Genomic DNA, 24321 nt, shown 5'->3' on the forward strand with positions numbered 1-24321 from the left:
TATTCTTGCGAAAACATTTTTTGGGTTTAGTTCCCCTTTAATGACAAATTACAAAGGGCTCATGTGTCTTTTTAAAGATGCATATCACGTCACAGATCCAGTGACTTCACGTGAGCATTTATTCCTCCTCTCTTTTTGCTTTCTTCTTCTCAAGGCACATTTTTTGAAGACTGGAATAAGTTACCTCATCTTGCTTGGACCAAGAAGAAGTCTTGGAGAATTACCAAAAATCCTGAAAAAGCAGACCAGTATAGTGTGATGACCTAAACAAGGCAGATGCGTTAAAAAAGAATCTTTTGACAAAATTGTAAGATTTTCCAGAATCAAATTAACAATTCCCGAGGATAACGCTGGTTCTCTGTTGGTCACTAAAGGATGGTGTTGAAAGTCATATATAAAGAGCATGTAGTCATCAGGACAAATTTAAGATGTAATGCATAGTCCTCTTCAGACATTGCAGAGAGAGAAAAACAGAGATAAACAATCAACAATCATTTGATTGACAGGACCCCATGTGGCACTGGTGCCCCCGGGACTAGGCCTGATTGTTAAATCATTAAACGATGCAAAACCTTCACTTTTCACATGAACACATCATGATAATCAAAACAAATCTGGTGTTAAGTCTTTGTCTACAATGTACATAATTTCCACATCAGTTGCCACTTAACACCTCCACACCACTGACTAACTTTGTATTGGGCACCCAAGCAAAAGAGTATGCTATAATAACCTTGTTCAACCGCTACAGTGAAAATGTATCCTTTGCTTTTAAACCATGCATTCATCCATCCATTTTCTACAGCACTTATCCTCACTAGGGTCATGGGTATGCTGGAGCCTATCCCAGCTATCTTTGGGTGAAACCCACCATGCATGTTTTTGGGATGTGGGAGGAAACCGGAGTACCCGGAGAAAACCCACGCAGGCACGGGAAGAACATGCAAACTCCACACAGGCGAGGCCGGATTTGAATCCGGGTCCTCAGAACTGTGAGGCGAATGTGCTAACGGTCTTTCACCGTGCTGCTGCTTTTAAACCATTTTGTCTCAATTTTATATTAAACTTTAGGATAGATGTTTGTAAATAGCTTCTCAATTTAAAATTATTAACATAATCAGTAACCTTAAACTCAGAAAAGCACCTTTTAACCTTGTTCTTTTGCATTAGTTTGACCTGATGAATATGAGGGGATAAATATAACAAAAGTAACAAGCAGTTAAAATGTATAGGAATTGAAATAATATGGCTTCAATACATTCTCAATATTTGTGAAGCAACAATCTCTTTTTAATTTGCTCTCTGTAGTATGGCCGTTAAAGATGGTCAGATTTTGGAACAAAAAAGCTCAAATGTAGTTTTGCTGGCAGAAGGATTACAGGAGGTTAACAATAATTTACAGCTAATATGCATTAACAACTTTTCATCCAATGCTAGGATGTTTGCACAAACATATATTTTCGTATATGATCGTGTTACAGTTATTTGCATGTAATTTTAAACTGCCAAAGCTTAGCTGACTGAGCCTATTATTTTCACATTAGCAATTCTGCTAACACTGCTAACACTAGAGGAAAGTTGTAATCCTCAGTTAACAGTGTACTTGTTAGTTTGTCTTTTTAATTGGCCATACGCTGCAGGGCATGGCGAGCCAAGTAACAGCTTGTTCTTTCAGCGTGTGAAACAATAACATTTGTGTTTTGACTATTGTTACTTTAGCTTAGCAGTCACAATTGGGATTATCTGATAATTAATGTCTGACTGAATGTGTCCTTAAAGTTTTATTTAAAAACATAAAATATAACTTTTAAATTCCTGGGAGCTGTGTGGGCATTTTTTTTTAACAGACATGCTGTGGTCAAAGGAAAATGTTCTTGCTCATTCTAAAATATGGTCAATCATTACAAATGATGACATGATATGATATATACAAGCGATGTCAGAAACGTTCCAGGACTGTGGTGACAAAACAATGTTTTAAATCGAAACGAGTTTTCCTTACCAGTGTAATCGCCCTGCAGTATATACCTGTGACCACAGCGCTCTGCGGCCATTGAACTTTTTGACACATGCTTTTATAGACATCTCCTCTGTGTCAGGTCATGAAGCACTGAGCAGAGTGAGTGATGATGAGACCAATGAGACCAGACTTGCTAGGGAGATTCATCACCGGTCATGAGTCATGAATCTTCGAGTACGTCCTAGAGACCAAACCCGAGAGCCTTCAGTGGAAGAGTAAGACAGCAATAGTCTAAAGTCAAAATCACGTTGATCACATTCTAGGGGGGTAACGTCCACTGCGGGTTCTTGCCGCAGGCCCAGACGATCACCTAGTACATCTACAAAGCAGATCCTGCGGCATTTGATCGTTCAGTTCATGAGCAAACAACGCATTGCAGTTTCAACCATGACAATGCGCCTGCTCACAATGCCCAGAGCATTCGACACTTCTTGTTCGAGAAGAACATTGTGCTGGACCAAATCTCGCTACTCACCCGACCTAGCTCTGTGTGATCTTTTACTCTTTCCCAATGCTCAAGAAAGTCATGAAGGGGACTCGCTCAGGAGACATGGATGACATCAAGATGGCCGTGATGATGGAGCTGTGGAGAATGAAGGCATGGCAGAGAAGGATGGGAAACTGTGATGTATTTTTCATTCATTGATTTTCCGTACCGCTTATCCTCACTAGGGTCGCGGGGCGTGCTGGACAACTATCACAGCTATCTTTGGGCGAGAGACGGGTTCCACCATGACCAGTCGCCAGCCAATCACAGGGCACATAGAAACAAACAAGCATTCACACTCACATTCACACCTATGGGCAATTTAGAGTCTTCAATCAAGCCACCATGCATGTTTTTGGGATGTGGGAGGATATATATATATATATATATATATATATATATATATATATATATATATTTGTCATTTTTAATGGCTAATGAGAACAACATCAGCCCAGTATTTTACTTTGGTCCACTGAACAAAAGTACCGGTACTTAATTTGTGGCTGCACATACTGTACTTAAAATATTGTAAAGCAACATATTTTCCCCTCTCTTCCTCAAAAACAGTCAAATAATATACGGTATATTAGTTTAAAACATTTTAATCATGTGCAACCGATGTACATGTTTTTTTAGGGGGTAAAAGATAAGAAAAGGGAACAGTAACTATTGAGGAGGTACTGAGTTTTCAAGTAGAAAAAGGAGTATGTTTCAAAGGAAATCAAATGGTTTTTTTTCTCATTTGTTTTATGGCACAGCCAACTCTCCAAGTCTAAGTGCTCCTAGTACTTTCATCTGGCACATCATAGTTTTAATTATGGACTGAATTGAGAAGCGTGTCCAATGTAGAATAGATCTGCTAGTATATTCAAAGTTAGAGGAAAGTGGGAAGGGGAAGGAAATGAGATGTAATTGTAATTAGTGATGGACCAGGTTCTATCAATTCGCAAAGGGGTTTGTTCATCACCTGCTGTGCGTCGTGTGTGTGTGTGTGTGTGTGTCCATGTACCTGAACGCACCAGGGTGTGAGACAAGCTCTTCTACCTTAACTATGAAACCTAGCTGTCTGCCTGCTCGCTCCAGGCTGAAGTGGCTAGTTAGCATATGTAGCACCAGCCGCGCATGTTTACCCCATGTCACTGCGTGTGTATGTGGACACGTGTGCTTGAGCGTGCAGGCCTCATCTCAAGTCTCACCGGAGACTTGTTGTCTAAGATTAATGAAGGTCACTAGAATCCTCCAAAGTATTCCAATAATTAAGGCTTTGTTTATCAAAAACAAGTTATATTAAGAGTAAAACGATTCATGGTAATTATTCATAATCTTAACAATTCAAGTGTAGCCACCTCATTTGTGCCTTTAATTCTTCTTGTTAATGTTTTGCATAAATCTGCATAATTACTTGAGTTGCCTGTTGTATTTTTGACAGCTACTCAGTTCGTGTGCACTAAAGGGTATCAAATGTGCTGCGCGCTGCATACTTAAAAAGTGGCTGCATGGTTAGAGCCGCACAGCATATTTCAGCCATCAAACTGGCTGCGCGTGGCTGAAATGCGCTCGGAGAATCGGATGTTTTCTATCAAATGGACGAAATGAATGCTTCTGGTTGTGATGGTTCAAATGAAGGCTTTTATGAGTGTGTCGCCCCCAGAATCCCACTATAAAATATGGACAAATACATTTATGTTCTGAAAAAAACTGCGGCAAACACATGCACATGCAGTCACGATTTGTGCTAATTCGGTGTTTGTCTTTGCACACACTAACATACATTTACAAAACCAGGTTTCCATTCAGTCCTGTTATTTTGATGCTCTCTTATCAGGATGTGAATTCACTGGTTACTTCCCCCCCCCCACATGGAAATGTATACAATCCTCTCATCATTGTGTGAATGCATGAATAAGACTAGATTGTTAAACTATTCTGAGCACCTTGGCTTTAAAAATACACTATACGCAGTCCATCTGGTCACAGCATTTGGTAGAATCTGTTTAATCGAAGTAGATCTCATGCTTGAACTATACGAATGATTTGGCCTTTCAAAATGTAAAGGCTCAGAATATTTTTTATTGCTGTGGTTTTAAGCATTTGTAATATCTTCCACTGTCAGCATGTCATTCAAATGGATCAATAATATCTTTGTAAGAAATTTTGAAACAGCTCTTGTATCGGACTTCATTCATTTGTGTAGGTGGTCATGACGTTGTGATGATATGTTATAATATTCCTGATGAATACACGCCCATTCATCCTTTTTCTGTGTAGCTTATCCTGGATGATTCATATTCTGAATATTTGTCTGTGGCGCAATTTATTACATAGAATATTGATTCTTTTTTTTTTTTTTTTTTTTAAGGATGGGGGTGGGGCTTTGCCACCAGATGGCACTGCTTTTCTTCTACTTTTAGGATTGTATTCTATTAATACAGAGTGGTGATTTTATTGTGATGTTAATAGGAATAAAGTAAAGTAGTAGTAATTGTCTAACAGTCTGTTTCTAAATGATTGTCCTTAATGCGTGTCTGTCTGACTTCCGGTTCCTTTTAACGTTCTGTCAAGGGGCACAGCCCTGTCGGTTAATTTGTCATTCTAACTGTCGAGTGAGCATGACAGGCATATGCCAAATTTGTTACTTACCTCTGCAACACATTTTTTTTCCCTAGATGAATGTGTGACCTGACGACTTTCTCCCCCCAAATTATAGTGCAATTGTGCCGTCTTCTTCACGTTGTCTTGGCTATTCACAACATTAGTTGGGAGAGGTATGAAATTTTTAAAAAGTGCATCAGACAGTAAGATGGACTGAAAGATATGGTAAATTCTTGGTTCCCCACCAATGTGGTATAGGAAAAATGAATGAATTGTATGGAGGGCTTGTTTACTTAATTTTAGGTTTAACAATTGGTCATAGAAATACAAATAGAATGTTCTGTCTCATTTTCACCAGAGATCAATTACTAATTAGGTAAAGACAACACCTTTTAGGATGCAGCAAACTGACATCTTTCGATATTTCAATATTTTTAAATGACCACATGATACTCTGCTGGTTAACATAATCTTGTAATAGCCCCATGTAAAACATACCGTGTGTTACTTGTTCACAAGGGAATTACAATTCTTTCTGTATTTCCTTTTTTTTTTTGTCTTTCTTTTTTATTAACCCATCTTGTGGTTTTGTAACGCCGATTTCCACAAATTGACAGAGAGGCAGGCTGGCCTGTTATAGCAGCATGACATGAGTGATTAAATTTACCCCCAGCCTTTTACACTGTTACTCTTTCTCTCCTGTTATTTAGCATGCAACAGGCACAGACAGCAACGCTTACGTGGCTGGGTTCTGGTTGATGGTCTTAATAAACATGGACACACTGAGTGGACTGCAGGTCAACAGTGTTTGGATTCAACAGTTACACAGGTACGGTAGCGCAGTCAATGATTCCCAAACACACATACACCCAAACACACACTTTATTTATTTATTCAATATTTTGTTTTTATTATTTAATTTATGTATTTATTATCTACTTAATACAGAATTAGGGCCATTAAAGAACACGTGAACCTAAGCTGCATTGTTATGTGTTTCAGTACATTTAAATGTATTTGTGCAAAAGGTCTTCATATTTGCATGCAAAATGCTGGCTAAAGCATCTGCGCATACTAAGTCACACTTCTCTGCGCATTCAGTCCTCCATGCAGGCCTCTTGCTCCTGCTCAGAGAGCCATGTGGCTCGGATTTAATTGAAAGTGTCTGAGAAGGTGAAGTTAACAATGAGAGAGAGTCATAGGAGGAGAGGTAGAGACACAAAGAGAGGGTAAGGGAGAGAAGAAAAAACAAAAAAAGGAAACTTTCTTTAATTATGTTTACCCAACAGTCTTTGCGTCCTCATCTAAATGCCATAAACATCTGGCCATGCCACGCCACAAGCATGGCGGCAGTAGTCAAGCAAATCTTGTGGAAAATAATGAAATTAGATCCCTGGTGCTGTGACAGTGGAAGGGCAGAAGACATTCACTCCATGTTAATAAAATTGCCATGAATGAGTGACTACAATAAGGAAATTGTCAGTGGCAGTGGTGAACCTTTGCAATTCACCAATGTTTGTATCATTCGATTAAGGCAGCAATTTAGACTTGTTTATTTGTGCCTACTGTGGCTTTTATTAATTGTGACCTGTCAGTGATTGGCCTGCGATTAAACCAGTCACATATAATGTCGCTGATGGTGTGGGATGGATTGGTGGGCAGGCTGATGGACTTTTTATTGTTATTATTATTTCTGTTGTTTATCACATCACTATTCTGCCAGTGAGCGTGGCAGGATGGAACTTAATTATGCATGCTTATTAATTAAAGGATTACATGAATAAAGAAAATTACATCTAGTTCTGATACACAACTTAGGAGATAGCACCCACTGTATGTGTACATATGTATTGGAACATGTGACTGACTGACTCACTGACAGGTGTGTTTTGTTGGGCAGGTGTGTCCTATTCCATTGATTATATATGAAAAAGCACTGAATATTTTCGCTCCATTTCAGATTTCTTCCATTTTTCCTGTGAAGACTACATTTATAACAGTGTCATCAAATTACTAGCAGAGAGCTGTCTATGAGTGGAAAACAAGCAATTGTGAAGCTGAGAGAAGATGGAAAATCATTTTATGGCCACCAATTTTGCTAGTCAGTTTAATTTCATTGATGGGGGGTGGGGGGGGGGGGGGGGGGGCAATTTTGGGGAAGGCCCACCCCCCTCGAAACACTACTGCTTTTGTCTTAAGCAAAAAGCGTGAAATATCAGCTTGAGGTCAGGCCTCTGAGATGGCCCTTGGAGAATATGAATATGAATATGAATTGGAGAATATTTTTCAGTGGCCTAAGTATGTTTAGGGTCATTATCCAACTGCATTTTGAAGCACTATCAGTTATGGAGCAACGACACTGACATACACATTGTATTTGACACATGATCTGATATGCTTTGAATCTTGAGTTCTTCGTTTCTTCTCCATACAGACACACATACACTGAGACCTTCATTTCAGTTTTCGTTGTCCGTTCAGCTCTAATTCCAATTGATGAGCTCAATGCAGCCTAGTTTTCTTAGTTTCCCATGGTACTCTTTTTAATATCGCTCTGGCAGTGTCATTCAAAAGAGTGTTTATCTTTGTAAAGACATTTGTTGATATCATTAGATTGTGCAGGTATAGCAAATGATACTGCTGGAAATTGTGCATAATGACTTTTTATCCATCCATCCGTGATCTAACAATTTCAGGGTCACGGGTGAGCTGGAGCTGATCCACATGACTTTGGGTGAGAGGCAGGACTGGTTGCAAACCAATCACAGTGCACATACAGAATAGACAAGCAACATACACACCTACCATGGATTTCTTTTGTAATGTGGGTTGGAAGCTGCAGTACCTGCAGAAAACCCACGCACCTACGCTCCCAGAAAGGTCCGTGCTGAGATTTTTGAACTCTGATCTGTTTGAATGTGAGGCAGATACTTCACCAATGCCACCTATTGACACTTATTCATAATACAGGACGATATAGGATATGATTATAGTTTGTTGCACTTCAGACAAACACATCTTTTTAGAGTCTCTGAACAGAAAGACAAACATGTTAAACGTTTCCATACAGACAGAAGCATTTCAGACCCCTTAAAAATATCCATTTGACAAATGTCTTTAATTAAGCTTCTGTTGAATTTGGTTCCAAACATTAATGTCAAACTAAATAGAATACCCTAAATAGATAATGTGTTTGAAATGAAAAATGAACTGGAAAACCCTCCTTTGGAGAATTGTATTACCATACCTTATTGGTGCTCTGGAATAAATCCCTCCAAATGTTCCTTCTCATTATCATCTTAACTCTGTAGGTCTAGTGCTCCCCATTTCCAGTTCACTTAGCAAATTTGAAGTACTATCTCCCTACCCTCCTTTGCCGTCGAGATTGGGGCTGTGTTTACTTTCCTGCCTCATGCAGGCAAGGGAAGGGATTACATTTGAGGAAATGAGTTGTCATTTCAGGAGGTAATAATGGATTTCAGCCTGAGAGCTCGACAAACACAAGACAGAGAGATCAGAAAGGCTTGAGCATGGGTACCCAGGTGGAGAGCCAGTATATACATTGTGCATGTTTATAGGCACCCTCATATAGACACACACAGCCAACTGGTTGGCTGTACAAATACATCAGTATCAATGAGGCAGCAATGATGGATTCTACTGTGGCGCCTAGTCGGGGGCAGGATATCCCACGACAAGACATCCTCAATCTTCAAAACTGGTTGAGTTGGAGGTAAAGGTTTCCATCTCTGTTGTCAGAATGGGTTCATCCTTTTACTGCTGCTATATTTACAGAATAGCATGTTTTACCTTTTTTTCTTGGCTGCCCTCAGAGTTCAATTTTATGCTGACTTGAAATATCTCTTTGGTCATTGGCCAGAGTACGTAAAGTTCCACTCTTGCCCGCCAAAGAAGATGCGCCTTTCTTGGCCTTAATTTTCATGTCGGAAACAATGACCTTTGAACTACACAATAGGCTGTCAGCCACATTAAAACCATAAACATAAAACAGCCTGTTCTCTTTCATGCCTTATTGCCAATACTCAGAACTGCTGTGTGCAACACAAACGCTGAAAATTAATTGTTCTTTAGTCCAGATTTATGCTCTTTATGTACACAAACAGCTACTGTTTTCACAGAAGTAAATATGGAAGCGTGTCAGTGTGTGCAGAACACAAACAACTATTCAAACTCACATTGACATCTATGGGCAATACAGAATTTTCAATTTACCTAACATGCATATTTTGGGAATGCGGGAGGAAGTAGGAGTACCCGGATCAAAAGACACTTAAGTGCGGGGAGAACATACAAACTCCACACTGAAGGGCCAAAATGGAGATCGGAAACCTGAAGTGTCATTGTAAAAGGTAAAAATGATTTACTTTCCCTATCTTGTTTACAGCTAGTGTCTTGTCTTTTGTTGTCTTCTTTTCCTGTATTATTTCGTTACCTTTTCACTCCTCTCTCCTTTTTGTTGTTTCTGTCACTCCCCTTTCAAAACTTTGTTCTGTTCGACTGAACGACTGTAATTCTGAATAAATATCCATCAGAATACAAAGAAACCACCGTGGCAGCTTAAAAAGTCCACTGTGACACAGTAAAACTGTTCTGGCATGAAAGGTATACAGATCCTCCTTTTTGCTTGACCAACCAGCCAAACAGGGCAAATAAAAAAAAAAAAAATAAATAAATAAAAAAGGAAACCAGAATAATATATATGCATCAGTGCACATAAGTGGTGTACATGCACACTGAAAATAATAAATAAGCACAACAAATTCAAGTGTATCGCTGTGCATTTGCGTACCAAGCATTTACTTTGTGTTGTCGTTCACGAATAACTCATCCAAACGAACAAACCTTTTGAGAGAACATACTGAATGAAATGAGTTCATGAATTGATGATTTTTTTTTTTTTTTTTAGTTCAGTTGAGCTCAGCCATAAGCGTGTGCCGCACCACAAAACGGTGTCACTCACGGGGCGATGGTGACTCATTAGCATGGAGGGGCTCTGACGACATCTTTACGTGAAACTGGTCCGTGGTGCAAAAAGATTGGGGACCGTTGCCCTAGAGAGCAGTGCCAAATCAGCTGATTGTGCGGTTCCATGCTGTAAGTCCTTGTGTTTGGCCGCTGGCTGGCTGGCGGCACTCAGGAGCTACACGCTTTATGGCACAACCTCAAGAGCTATCGAGCAGCTACAGTATGTTCCGTGTTTCATTGTGTTCACATTCTTTTTTTTTTTATTACAAGAAAATGACACATATCTTTGAAACTTTACACACATACCTACTACAACTTCACCCAGTGAGTTCGGTTGGGCGGGACAAAAATGAGCACCAAGCAATAACTTCTGGTGCTCCTTTGAGGACCAGACCAAATTTTTTATGTGCACTCCTGTGTATAGTGTCTCATCTGGACAGAAGTGAGCCAGATTTGCCTGCAGTCTGTATGTAGCCTAATATTCTGGAGCTAATAAGAAAGTGTAAGCCTTCATGTGTTTAAAAATAATCATACCAGCCCAAGGTGAGGGTTTGGTTATGGGATGGTAAAATACACTCATTATACAAGCAAAGACTTTTGCCACGTATAAAGTACCTGTGCAATTACACTTGGATTATGGAGTCCATAAATTAACACAGGACACTCAGGTAGGGAACATTGAGAGGATCATCAGTGTAGTCTCCTATGTGATATTTTTTTTCCAGTGGTTGAGTGTTGTGTGTAGTCAGTGTAAACTTGTGTTCACTGAATTGTGCATTAAATGTGTATTCAAATATCTAGTGGTGTGTTTGCCTCCTTGCACAAATATGCATGGTGTGTGTGTGTGTGTGTGTGTGTGTGTGTGTGTGTTGAGACAGATGGGTAATAGCCCCAGTGCAGAAAGCGAGGCCCTGTGTAACGTGCAGTCCTGATTGCAGACCTGATTACCTGCCATATGCTAGCTGAAGGGTTGTGGGCCAGACCAAATGAGAACAGTATGCAAACGTTAAAGCAGCGTTTTTATAGCACAGTCATTATGCTCTCGCTTTGGCAAATGAAAATGAGCGTGGCAGGGAGGGAAAATAATGAAGTCATAAAAATGGACGGGTCACAGTGCGTGGTCGCTATTGCCGCCACCTCCTGGCTCTAATCCCAGTGGCTTGAGGGAAAGGGGGAAGAGCCCCTTGAAAAGATGGCAGTAAAGTGAAGGTTGTACCACAGGGTGTCTCTGTTCTTTTGGAAAGCCTTCCAGAATGTTGAGAAGACTGTTGTTGAAGAAAAAACTTTTCTGTCTAGTGCAGAGATTACCTATAGTTTCAGAATAGGAAACAGTCATGTGTGTGTGTGTGTGTGTGTGTGTGTTTGTGCTTGAGATGTGATTATGCTCCTATTAGCCTTTGCATTCGCCATTATGCATGCAGCGTACAGGGCTAAACTGACCTTGTAAGATGATCATTGACTCTCCTTAGAAAACACTTGTTATCCCAGGATTAACACATGCACCAATTACTACCTGTTCACCACATGAGCTCAGGAAATAAAACATTTCCCATTAGTGTTCACACAAGACAAGCCCCACACCTCCTTGTGCTTATAAGAGCTAAAGTACCAACAAAAGCATTCATATTTTAGAAGCAGACGTCTTGGTCAGATGTTGAAGCGGATCTCATTTTTTATTTATTTATTATATTTAATGAATTCAGATTTTGTTTGGAATCAGTTGTTGCTTCATTTTATAATACTCTAAATGATATAAACTGTAATACAAATGTTTACATACCATTTTCTGTCCTACTTATCGTCACTGGGGTCGCGGGCCTGCTGGAGGCGGGGTGCAACATTTGCACTCACATTCACAGTTACGGGCAATTTAGCGTTCAATTAACCTACTACGCATGTTTTTGGGATGTGGGAGGAAGCCGGAGAAAACCCACACAGGTTTCCCTTGATTCCCCCTGTTCAATAACCTTGTGATGGTTTACCTAAGACTAATTTTGAAAGACAGGCATTGAGTGTTTACTTAATCTATTCAGAATCAGAATCAGAATCAGAATCATCTTTATTTGCCAAGTATGTCCAAAACACACAAGGAATTTGTCTCCGGTAGTTGGAGCCGCTCTAGTACAACAGATTTACAGAACACTTTGGAGACAGAGACATTGACAAAAAACAATTGTGCAAAAAGATGCAGAGTCCTCTAGCACTTAGAGCAGTTCGAATGACTAATATTGCAATAGACCGGTGCAATGACCATTGTGCAAGGGGCGCTGAGACTTCAAGGAGTGTATGCGGTTTAAAGTGACGAGTAGTGCGATAATCTGGGACAATGTTGGTTGTGCAAATGTTACAGATACTCCTCAAACAGTGTGCAATGGAGCAGATGCTACTCTGGCATGAGTGGCCAGTATATGCAAATTGTGCAGCATGGCGAGACAACTACAGTGAGTGCACGAGTAATACATAATTGGCCCTACAGAAATGTGACAACGAACTCAAGTCAAAAAAATTGCCAGCTTGTTGTAAGGGAATTATAGGTTAGGTGTTTAAGAGGTTGATCGCAAGAGGGAAGAAGCTGTTGGAATGTCTACTAGTTCTAGTTTGCATTGATCGGTAGCGCCTACCTGAGGGAAGGAGCTGGAAGAGCTGGTGACCGGGGTGCGGAGGGTCCGAGAGGATTTTGCACGCCCTTGTCTTAGTTCTGGCAGCGTGCAAGTCCTCAATGGTGGGTAGGGGGGTACCGACAATCCTTTCAGCAGTTTTGATTGTCCATTGCAGTCGGAGTTTGTCCTTTTTTGTAGCAGCACCAAACGAGACTGTGATGGAAGAACACAGGACTGATTCGACTACCGCTGTGTAGAACTGTCTCAGCAGCTCCGGTGGCAGGCCGTGCTTTCTCAGAAGCCGCAGGAAGTACATCCTCTGCTGGGCCTTTTTGAGGACGGAGTTGATGTTAGTCGCCCACTTCAGGTCCTGAGAGATTGTAATTCCCAGGAACTTGAAGGTCTCGACGGTTGACACAAGGCGGCTGGACAACGTGAGGGGCAGCTGTGGCGAAGGATGCCTCCTGAAGTCCACGATCATCTCTACAGTCTTGAGCGTGTTCAGCTCCAGGTTGTGTCGGCCGCACCACACCTCCAGCCGCTCCACTTCCTGTCGATATGCAGACTCGTCACCATCCTTGATGAGGCCGATGACAGTGGTGTCATCTGCAAACTTCAGGAGTTTGACAGTCGGGTTCGCTGAGGTGCAGTCGTTCGTGTAGAGAGAGAAGAGCAGCGGAGAGAGGACACAACCTTGGGGCGCCCCAGTTCTGATGCTGCGTGTGGATGAGGTGGCCTCCCCCAGCCTGACCTGCTGTGTCCTGCCCGTCAGAAAGCTGTAAATCCACTGGCAGATGGCAGGTGAGACGCTGAGCTGGAGAAGCTTGGATGAATGGAGTTCAGGGATGATGGTGTTGAACGCTGAGCTGAAGTCCACGAACAGGATCCTCGCGTAGGTCCCTGCACTGTCGAGGTGTTCTAGGATGAAGTGTAGTCCCATGTTGACTGCATCATCCGCAGACCTATTCGCTTGGTAGGCAAACTGCAGGGGGTCCAGCAGGGGACCTGTGACACTCTTGAGGTGGTCCAGCACGAGACGTTCAAAGGACTTCATGACCACAGATGTCAAAGCGACAGGCCTGTAGTCATTCAGACCCGAGATTGCAGGTTTCTTGGGGACTGGAATGATGGTGGAGCGTTTGAAACAGGATGGAACTTCGCACAGTTCCAGAGATCTATTGAAGATCTGAGTGAAGATTGGAGCGAGCTGGTCCGCGCAGACTTTGAGGCAGGATGGGGACACATGGTCCGGGCCTGCCGCTTTGTTAATCTTTTAACGCAGAAGTCAGAGGTGTGATTGTGGTTGCGGGTGCGGCCAAGTGGGTGTGTGGTGTGAAAGTGTCCTTTTCAAATCTGCAGTAGAAGGTATTCCAGTCGTTGGCTAGTGTGCTATTGTTCTCAGCTTGGGGGGATCGTCACTTGTAATTAGTCAGCGATTGGAATGCATGCCAGACTGATTTAGAGTCGTTTGCGCTAAACTGTTTTTCCAACTTTGTTGCATAGTTTCTTTTTGCAATGTTAATTTCTTTAGTCAGCTGGTTTCTAGCTCGATTATACAGGGCCCTGTCCCCGCTCTGATATGCGTCCTCCTTAGCTTGGCGAAGCTGCTTAAGTTTAGCAGTGAACCACGGCTTGTTGTTGTTGAATGTGCGAAAAGATTTTGTTGGTACACAAACCTCTTCACAGAAACTGATATAGGATGTGACAGTGTCCGTATATTCATCCAGGCTGCCAGCTGAATTTTCAAAGACACTCCAGTCTGTGCAGTCTAAACAGCTTTGAAGTTCCATCTTGGCTTCATTTGTCCACTTTTTCACTGTTTTCACTGTAGGCTTCGCGCATTTAAGTTCTTGCCTGTATGTCGGTATTAAGTGAATTAAGCAGTGATCAGACGAGCCCAGGGCTGTACGAGGAATAGCACGGTATGCGTTTTTTACCGTAGTGTAGCAGTGGTCTAAAGTATTATTTTCCCTGGTAGGACAGTCGATGTGCTGCTTGTATTTAGGGAGTTCGTGGTTGAGTTTAGCTTTGTTAAAGTCCCCGAGAATAATGAGGGGTGAGTCCGGGTGGTTTTTTTCAATTTCGTTGACTTGTTCGGCGAGCGTTAGCAGTGCGGCGTTCGTGTTAGCTTGAGGCGGGATGTAGGCTGCAGTCAGGATGAATGATGCGAACTCACGTGGCGAGCAGAATGGTTTACAGTTTAAAAATAGCGACTCCAAATGTGGGCTGCAGTGTGTGCTGAGCAACGTGACGTCCGTACACCATTTTTCGTTGATATAGAGGCATATCCCGCCGCCCTTTGTTTTCCCCGATGATTCCATGTCGCGGTCCGCTCGATGAATGTGGAAACCGGGAAGCATAACGGCGCCATCGGGTACAGCGTCGCAAAGCCAGGTCTCCGTGAAGCACATGGCCGCGGAACGTCCGAAGTCTTTACTGGTCTTTAACAGAAGATGAAGCTCATCCATTTTGTTGGGTAGGGAGCGTACATTCGCGAGGTGGATCGACGGGAACGCCAATCTGTGTCCTCTCTTGCGGAGTTTCACCTGAATGCCGGCACGTTTCCCTCTGTGGTGCCGCTTCCGTCTCCATGCGCAGAAAACCGCGGACGCCGCTCCGGTGAGTAACTCGGGGAAAAAACTGAGCGGATTTGCGAAAGTTGGTGACAGAAAGTCCGGAGTAGCCTCCTTGATGGTTAGCAGGTCTCCCCTTGTGTAAGTGAGTCGTGTAAGGTCTCCAAAGACGGACGAAAAACACAAAAACAAAAACAATACTAGAGAGCGCGTTACCGAGGCGACCACACTGGTAGGCGCCATCTTGATTCCGTTGAGTCATGGCAACAAAGCAAAAAGTAATAATTAAAAAATAAATAAATACAATAAAACTAAGCAAAGAACTCAAAACACTTCAGCTGGTTTGTATTTAACGCTTTAGATACCTACTTCATACAGCGGAATATAACTTTGAGGAGTTTTCTGCCCTGGCTTTGCTTTAATTAGGTGGTAAAGGAACATTGAGCTACACTTTACCACAGCATTATGACTCTATTTTCTGCCCATGCACCATGAATGTCAACCTGGTGCTTGGTGAGGCGACAGAAACGGAACCTAATTTACCAAGATAAGACCAGGTTGAGTTCTCCAACCTGTTAGCTAGGATATTCACAGGATGACTTTTGTTGCTAAGGGCTCACCATCTCTTTCCTCCTGTTTCCATCCATCAGGAGAAAAGCGGAACTTGTGCATAATCCTGAAGCCCATTGTGGCCTACTTAGTGGGAAGAGAACATGCCTTTCCAACTGGTCGTGCCTTTATATGTGGGTCAGCTTCATTCAAATTCTCTTTCATTCCAGCTCCTCTTCCGACACTGTGGCCGATCATTAGCTGTAATATAGGTCACCCAAGGCTTTGTGAGGCTGTAGCCGCATTTGCATTCTTGATTCAAATGTAGCACTCGTGGTGACTGTAGGTAGTGAGGAAGTGGGAGGCTTGGGGAAAGGTGGCATCAGAAGTTAAGGCAAAGCTTTTATCACTTTTGATGAAAGGAAGGGGTCAATCTGGATACATGCTTAAAAGGATCAGGGTGTTTTCCCACTGGTGGAAAGATGAAACTCCTATAGATGGATGGTTGACTTGTACAGTAGGTACACCATTTCTTCTTTACTTTATTAAGATAAAAAGAAAAGATGGGGGCTTGCATCCCATGTTTGAACTAATGCTGTCATTCGTTAGGGGTCTTAATGAATACAAATGGGCATACTTGGATAGGCTTCTCTTAAAATATGCTGTGAACAATTTTACAGAAAAGTATCACAACTTGCCATGCAAACAAAACGAGTCCCAGGTGTATGGGCTGAAATATGCGACAGGTGGAACTGAATTTGAATCATTTATATTTGAATTTGAATTTCTACACTTGAATAATTGCATTTACAAATTGAATTTGAAAAACAATTAGAATTTGTATTGTTTAATTTTCAACAGGCGGCACGGTGGACGACTGGTTAGAGCGTCTGCCTCACAATTCTGAGGACCAGTTCAATCCCCGGCCCCGGCTGTGGAGAGTTTGCATGTTCTCCCCGTGCCTGCGTGGGTTTTCTCCGGGCACTCCGGTTTCCTCCCACATCCCAAAAACATGCATGGTAGGTTAATTGACAACTCTAAATTGCCCGTAGGTGTGAATGTGAGTGCACATGGTGGTTTGTTTATATGTGCCTTGCGATTGGCTGGCAGCCAGTTCAGGGTGTACCCCGCCTCCTGCCCGATGATAGCTGGGATAGGCTCCAGCAGCCCGTGACCCTAGTGAGGAGAAGTGGCTCAGAAAATGGATGGATGGATGGATGGATAATTTTCAACATTGCATTTAAAAACTGAATCACAATAGTATAATTTGAAATTGAATTTATTAGTTTGAAACTGAAGTCCAATAAACTTGAAGTGAATGTAAGATATATTTTCACATTCAGTTTGATCATTTCAAATTCAGTTCGACAAATTCAATTTCAAATTACCTGTGACAGACATCTGGGAACTGTAAGGAATAGCAATCGATCTGCGATACACAGATCTCGTCTTCGCCGTATCAGCGCCTTCGTTTTTTATCACGTGACATTGGGACTCTCCGGAAAGTCAAATCTTCTAACCAGCGACAGTATTTTAACCTTCATAGCATCTTTCCTTAACAGTTTGTGGAACGCATCATACTGTCATGAACATGGTTAGGGCGACGGCGAGGAACGCAAGGCAAGAACATGGTGGACCCAATTGCAGGGAAGCAGGGAGGCAAGGCAGGAGTGCGGGAATCTCAAAATAATAATATTTAATCACAATGATAAAACAACAGGCGACTATGACAAAAACAACTGGCGACTATGACAAAAACAACAGGCGACTATGACAAAAACAACAGGCGACTATGACAAAAACAACAGGCGACTATGACATGGCAAGACATGTGACAACGACAATGAACCGACAAGAACTGATAGAAACCAGGGAACTAAATACAAACAAATTGACGAGACAACGAGGAACACCTGGACAAGACACGAGTGGCTGGAGAGAGGTGATTGGTCGACACAAAGTGGACGAGAACAGGTGGACACAACAACCTAACGATCACACGACAAACATGGAACACGGGAAAACATGGAACAAAACTAAACACAACCCAAACCAAAACCATGACAGTACCCCCCCTCTAAAGGAACGGATCCTAGACGTTCCCCAAACAACAACCAAAAAGTCATCAACCCAGGGTGGGCGGAAGGGGGCCTGGAGGAGGGTACAGAGTCCACCCCTCAGGTCAGTCTGGTGGCCATCCAGGCCACCCGAGGTGAGGTGCTTGGCTGAGCGGTTCAGGAGGTCGTCCAGGACGGCAAGCACCAGGGTCTTTACAGGGCCACTCAGGCGGACGGCCACGGTGCCGAACCCAATGGTAATGCAGGGGCCAGGCAATAGGGTTGGGTGGCGGCCGCTGGACGAGCGCCGCCGGAGCGTGGTCGGGTGGCAGCCGCTGGACGAGCGCCGCCGGAGCGTGGTCGGGTGGCGGCCGCTGGACGAGCGCCGCCGGAGCAAGGACGGGTGGCGGCCGCTGGACGAGCGCCGCCGGAGCAAGGACGGGTGGCGGCCGCTGGACGCGCGCCGCCGGAACATGGTCGGATGGCGGCCGCTGGACGAGCGCCGCCGGAGCAAGGACGGGTGGCGGCCGCTGGACGAGCACCGCCGGAGCAAGGACGGGTGGCGGCCGCTGGACGAGCACCGCCGGAGCAAGGACGGGTGGCGGCCGCTGGACGAGCGCCGCCGGAGCAAGGACGGGTGGCGGCCGCTGGACGAGCCCCGCCGGAGCAGGGTCGGGTGGCGGCCGCTGGACGCGCGCCGCCGGAACATGGTCGGGTGGCGGCCGCTGGACGAGCGCCGCCGGAGCAAGGACGGGTGGCGGCCGCTGGACGAGCGCCGTCGGAGCAAGGACGGGTGGCGGCCGCTGGACGAGCGCCGCCGGAGCAGGGTCGGGTGGCGGCCGCTGGACGAGCGCCGCCGGAGCAGGGTCGGGTGGCGGCCGCTGGACGAGCGCCGCCGGAGCAGGGTCGGGTGGCGGCCGCTGGACGAGCGCCGCCGGAGCAGGGTCGGGTGGCGGCCGCTGGACGAGCGCCGCCGGAGCAGGGTCGGGTGGCGGCCGCTGGACGAGCGCCGCCGGAGCAGGGTCGGGTGGCGGCCGCTGGACGAGCGCCGCCGGAGCAGGGTCGGGTGGCGGCCGCTGGACGAGCGCCGCCGGAGCAGGGTCGGGTGGCGGCCGCTGGACGAGCGCCGCCGGAGCAGGGTCGGGTGGCGGCCGCTGGACGAGCGCCGCCGGAGCAGGTTCGGGTGGCGGCCGCTGGACTAGCGCCGCGGTCGCGTTGTCGGGTGGCGGCCGCTGGACGAGCGCCGTTGGAGCAGGGTCAGGTGGCGGCCGCTGGACGAGCGCCGCCGGAGTAGGGTCAGGTGGCGGCCGCTGGACGAGCGCCGCCGGAGCAAGGACGGGTGGCGGCCGCTGCACGAGCGCCGCCGGAGTAGGGTCAGGTGGCGGCCGCTGGACGAGCGCCGCCGGAGCAAGGACGGGTGGCGGCCGCTGGACGAGCGCCGCCATAGCAGGGTCAGATGGCGGCCGCTGGACGAGCGCCGCCATAGCAGGGTCAGGGGGCGGCCGCTGGACAAGCGCCGCCATAGCAGGGTCAGGTGGCGGCCGCTGGACGAACGCCGCCGGAGTAGGGTCAGGTGGCGGCCGCTGGACGAGCGCCGCCGGATTAGGGTCAGGTGGCGGCCGCTGGACGAGCGCCGCCGGAGCAAGGACGGGTGGCGGCCGCTGGACGAGCGCCGTTGGAGCAAGGACGGGTGGCGGCCGCTGGACGAGCGCCGCCGGAGCAAGGATGGGTGGCGGCCGCTGGACGAGCGCCGCCGGTGCGGGAGCCTGGCGCAGCTGCCGAGGAGCCGGAACGGGAGCCTGGCGCAGCTGCCGATTAGCCGGAACGGGAGCTGCAGTCGCTTCCTCAGCCTGCCGCCATTGAGGTATGGGAGTAGAGGGTACGGGAGTGGAAGAGTGCACAAGGTCTCGGGAAGGTGAACTAGGAAAAATGGCTGGTACTGAACATGGCTTGGGGGCAGGTTTGACTAGACGTGACTTAATTGGAGCCGTGGAACAACGTGTGGGAACAGGTGAAAAATCAAGTGATTTGTGAACAGGGGGGAAAAAACGAGGGGGCAAAATTTGACCTTTACTTGGGCGCCTCCGTTGGCCACCACGCGGCGGTCCCGGGTAGATGGCCAAACGGGTGCCCAAGAAAAGGTCAGAGGGAAAGGATTTGGACTCACTGGGGTTGGAAACGTGGAAACGTGACAAAAACTGACGAGGACGGGATAAACTAGGGAAGGAACCAGAAAAATCTAAATCTGTGTCAGAGTCAGAATCCGACAGGAGGTTAACGAAATCAGGGCCATCTTCACAATCAGAAAAATCTGAATCTAAAGAAACATGTGGATGTACAATAGTAGGGCATGGTGAATAGCTAGGACAAGTGGGGGGACCCGAGGAAAAGGACAGAAAAGACTGAATGATAGGGCTTACTGGAGGAGGGTAGGTATGGATGGCAGGCTGAGGACGGTGGGAGGCAGTTTGGTGGCGTCCAGGGTGACGCCATGTTCTTCCCGCTGGGTCCTGTTCTGGTCGGTTCATTCTGTCATGAACATGGTTAGGGCGACGGCGAGGAACGCAAGGCAAGAACATGGTGGACCCAATTGCAGGGAAGCAGGGAGGCAAGGCAGGAGTGCGGGAATCTCAAAATAATAATATTTAATCACAATGATAAAACAACAGGCGACTATGACAAAAACAATTGGCGACTATGACAAAAACAACTGGCGACTATGACAAAAACAACAGGCGACTATGACAAAAACAATTGGCGACTATGACAAAAACAACTGGCGACTATGACATGGCAAGACATGTGACAACGACAATGAACCGACGAGAACTGAAAGAATCCAGGGAACTAAATACAAACAAATTGACGAGACAACGAGGAACACCTGGACAAGACACGAGTGGCTGGAGAGAGGTGATTGGTCGACACAAAGTGGACGAGAACAGGTGGACACAACAACCTAACGATCACACGACAAACATGGAACACGGGAAAACATGGAACAAAACTAAACACAACCCAAACCAAAACCATGACACATACGGTCAGAAAGAGATAAAAAGGTGCTTCATTTTGAACATAGGAAAGGACATATAAGACCGACGTGTTTTTTTTTTTTTTTTTCCCCAACGTAACGTCATCCAAGCATTGAACTCCAATCACAAAAGAGTCTCCAATGGCTTCACAAAGCCACAATTAACAAATATTAACTGCATCCCCTAGTCTTGCCCTGTCCGGCAAGGAAAAACACCAAGAAAACACGTTTTGGGGGGGAAACATTGGGAAGTGATCACAAATGGAGGGATCCCCTTTTCAGGATGATCATGTTACATTGGATGCCACATGCCATTTAATGAAATGAAGTGCCACAGGTAGATGCCTCCGGGGAAGTGGTTTCTTCTCAAGACCTTTCCCGGACGATCTACCCGAGCAGGAAGGTGGGGAGGAGTGAAAAGAAATGGCACTTAAACAGGCCAAAATAGGTGAGGCTGGAAGAGAGAATAATTGCATACTAGATGTGGCTTAACCAAATGCAAGAGTATGAAAATATGTCTTAAGTTTAGATTTAAACATTTCTACAGGTAGCTGCGCTGATTTCCACAGGTCGGGCATTCCAGAGTACTGGAGTCTAATATAAAATTCACTGGAACTTGCTGACTTCTTTTTAGCTCTGTGACTAAACAAAAGACCAGAATGTTTTGAGCTTAAGACTCGGGATGGAACATAAAGTACCACTAAGTCAGTAAGGTACAAAGGCACTGATCCATCTAATATAGTAAAAATAAAAAGTAAAGGGCGGCACGGTGGCCGACTGGTTAGAGCGTCAGCCTCACAGTTCTGAGGACCGGGTTCAATCCCCGGTCCCGCCTGTGTGGAGTTTGCATGTTCTCCCCGTGCCTGCGTGGGTTTTCTCCGGGCACTCCGGTTTCCTCCCACATCCCAAAAACATGCATTAATTGGTGACTCTAAATTGCCCGTAGGTGTGAATGTGAGTGCGAATGGTTGTTTGTTTGTTTGTATGTGACCTGCGATTGGCTGGCAACCAGTTCAGGGTGTACCCCGCCTCCTGCCTGATGACAGCTGGGATAGGCTCCAGCACGCCCGCGACCCTAGTGAGGAGAAGCGGCTCAGAAAATGGATGGATGGATAAAAAGTAAAGATACAAAAATACGAAAATTAATTTAAAAAAAACTTAAAATCACATCTCCATTGGACCTGGAGCCAGTGCAAGCTGGCCAGTATGGGGGTAATATGATCAAACTTTCTAGTCCTTGTCAAGAGTCTTGTTGCTATATTTTGTACTGAAAGCAGTCTTTTAGTACTAGACATGAGAAGACCAGAAAGAAACATGTTAAGATAATCAAGGTGAGATGTAACAAATGCATCAACTAATGGTCTCTGCGTCACCCATGAATAGAATGTACCCTATACTAGCGACATTGTGAAGATGAAAAAAAAAGGCAGTTCTTGTGATGTTCCCGTTGTGCAGTTGAAGATTGGAGAGAGTTGAGTCAAATATAACCCCCAGATGGGTAAAGGTACCTTTTCAAAACTTAGAGTGGTTTCCTTGGGGTGTTTAATCAGAACAGTTGACTATAAGTTGCATGACTGTAACTTCTACGTCTGTAAAGTGTGAATGGTGTGAGACGAGATGTTAGTTATTTAGTTTAATCTGTTTGTTCATCCATTCGTTTGTTAGTAACAACTAGATAATCAAGGAATTGAATTTCAATCGCCATGACTGTTCATTTGCATTTGAGCCAGGTTTGGCAGTGACCCATCAGATGGGGCTGCAGTAAAAAAAAAAAAAAATAAAAAATGCTACGGAAATCTGTGCTCTACTGAGTTCCATTCTAGCCACATGGTCAGCCACACTATCATGTCATGCTATGATAATACATGACATTTACCATTTGTCTCCAACTGCCATCCATAATATGGTGTCATTTTAGTGTGGATTCAAATGTTGCCTTTCATTTACAATTTTTAATGTTGTGACATTAAATCACAGTAATTAACAAAACAGAAGCTTAAATCTCTTTAGTATGCAAAGCCACAAGGACCTATTGACAGTTTTTCCCCCTCCTTGGCAAATTGCAGGTTTCCTCTTTAATTGTTATTGGAGATGTTATCATGAAGCGGATGCAGCCCTTGCTTCGGAGACTGTTAAAAGCCTGACATTGGTGTGAAGGGCCAGAGCAGGAGAGTTGCACAAAATATAGCCAATGTATAATTAATTACCCCCACTCAACCTGTTCTCAACTTCACTACCCTCTTTAGGATGGACAGCTGGCGCCAGGGTGTCTATTGGACCTCTGAGGGCTTCGGTGTTAAGTTGAGATACTGAGGATAAGGAGGGAATGTGTAAAGAGATGGTGAAGGAAACACATGTATAACAAACTTGACTCATTCAACAATGCAAAAAAAATGTTTTATTCTTAAATTCAAGAAACGTTTATTTAGATTGGTAAAAAAAAAAAAAGTTACTAACATGTTTGTGTGGCACTTAACCAGCTGTGTTGGAGTTGCAATGCCAAATTGAGTACATGAGCAAGCTGATGAAGAAAGATGACAGTAAGCACTGAGTCACATACAGTAAAAGTCTAAAACTGATGAATGAAAATTTTACTGTAAGACTACCTCCCATTTTACTAACTGTATGTTGATCCAAATAGGTTCTGATTATTTCTGCATTTATGCAGAAAAAAAAAACGAAAATCCTAAGTAACTGCCAACACTTTAAAGATAATAAAAGGTGAGCGAGAAAATAACTTTACTGCAACGCTGACTCTTTAATTCCTGATAGGAAATATGTTAAAATCTACTGCTCCCACCTCCCACCACCTTACATTTCCAACCAAAACATCTTTTGATGTCCCAGTTCTAATCAACTTGTTCATGGCTGGCAGATGTGCAGATGACATGGGACAATCAGCAGAATCTAAATCGCTACATCTCTTTGACATTACCATGGCATTTTTGTTGTGGCAGAGGTGAGAGAGTGACAATTTCTTCACGGGGACAATAATTCTTTCCACTAGAATGTGGGAAGGGAGGTTCGGGCTGTGGGGTAAATGAGCCAAGTGGCATATTCATATTTGGTGTGGAATTAGGATCTTTTTTAAATGTGCAGGAAGTCCAGTGATTGTGAGAAGAGAGCCGGACCCATTTGCATCCTTATCAAGGAGACATGTGGACCCTTTTCATTTCCACTGTTATCAGTATTAATTCTTTTTGACATTTCAGATACGCATCTAGACGGAAAGCTTCCAACTCAACAGACGGGAGATTTGTCAAATAATAAAGAAATCCTACATATTTGCTCAAACATATTTGTAATAGTCTAGGTTTGAATATTGTGAGGTAAAATCTTAACCCTCATCCCACTTATTTCATATATACAGTTATCTCTGATGAGCTATAGCGACTGTGTGTACATTTGGGATTTACATAC

The 24321-nt window shown here is 44.6% G+C and overlaps 1 long non-coding RNA gene across 3 annotated transcripts in view; it reads left to right on the plus strand.

The window, feature by feature from the left end:
• Window positions 1-24321, plus strand: part of LOC133485460 (uncharacterized) — a 102341-nt gene that overhangs the window by 72102 nt on the left and 5918 nt on the right. For all 3 annotated transcript variants that reach the window (XR_009790697.1, XR_009790699.1, XR_009790698.1), the window contains exon 2: window positions 5813-5931. This is a non-coding gene — a long non-coding RNA (uncharacterized LOC133485460). The remainder of the gene's footprint in view (window positions 1-5812; window positions 5932-24321) is intronic.

The sequence above is a fragment of the Phyllopteryx taeniolatus genome, chromosome 11 (genome assembly GCF_024500385.1).
Source record: "Phyllopteryx taeniolatus isolate TA_2022b chromosome 11, UOR_Ptae_1.2, whole genome shotgun sequence".
NCBI classification, from domain to species: domain Eukaryota; kingdom Metazoa; phylum Chordata; class Actinopteri; order Syngnathiformes; family Syngnathidae; genus Phyllopteryx; species Phyllopteryx taeniolatus.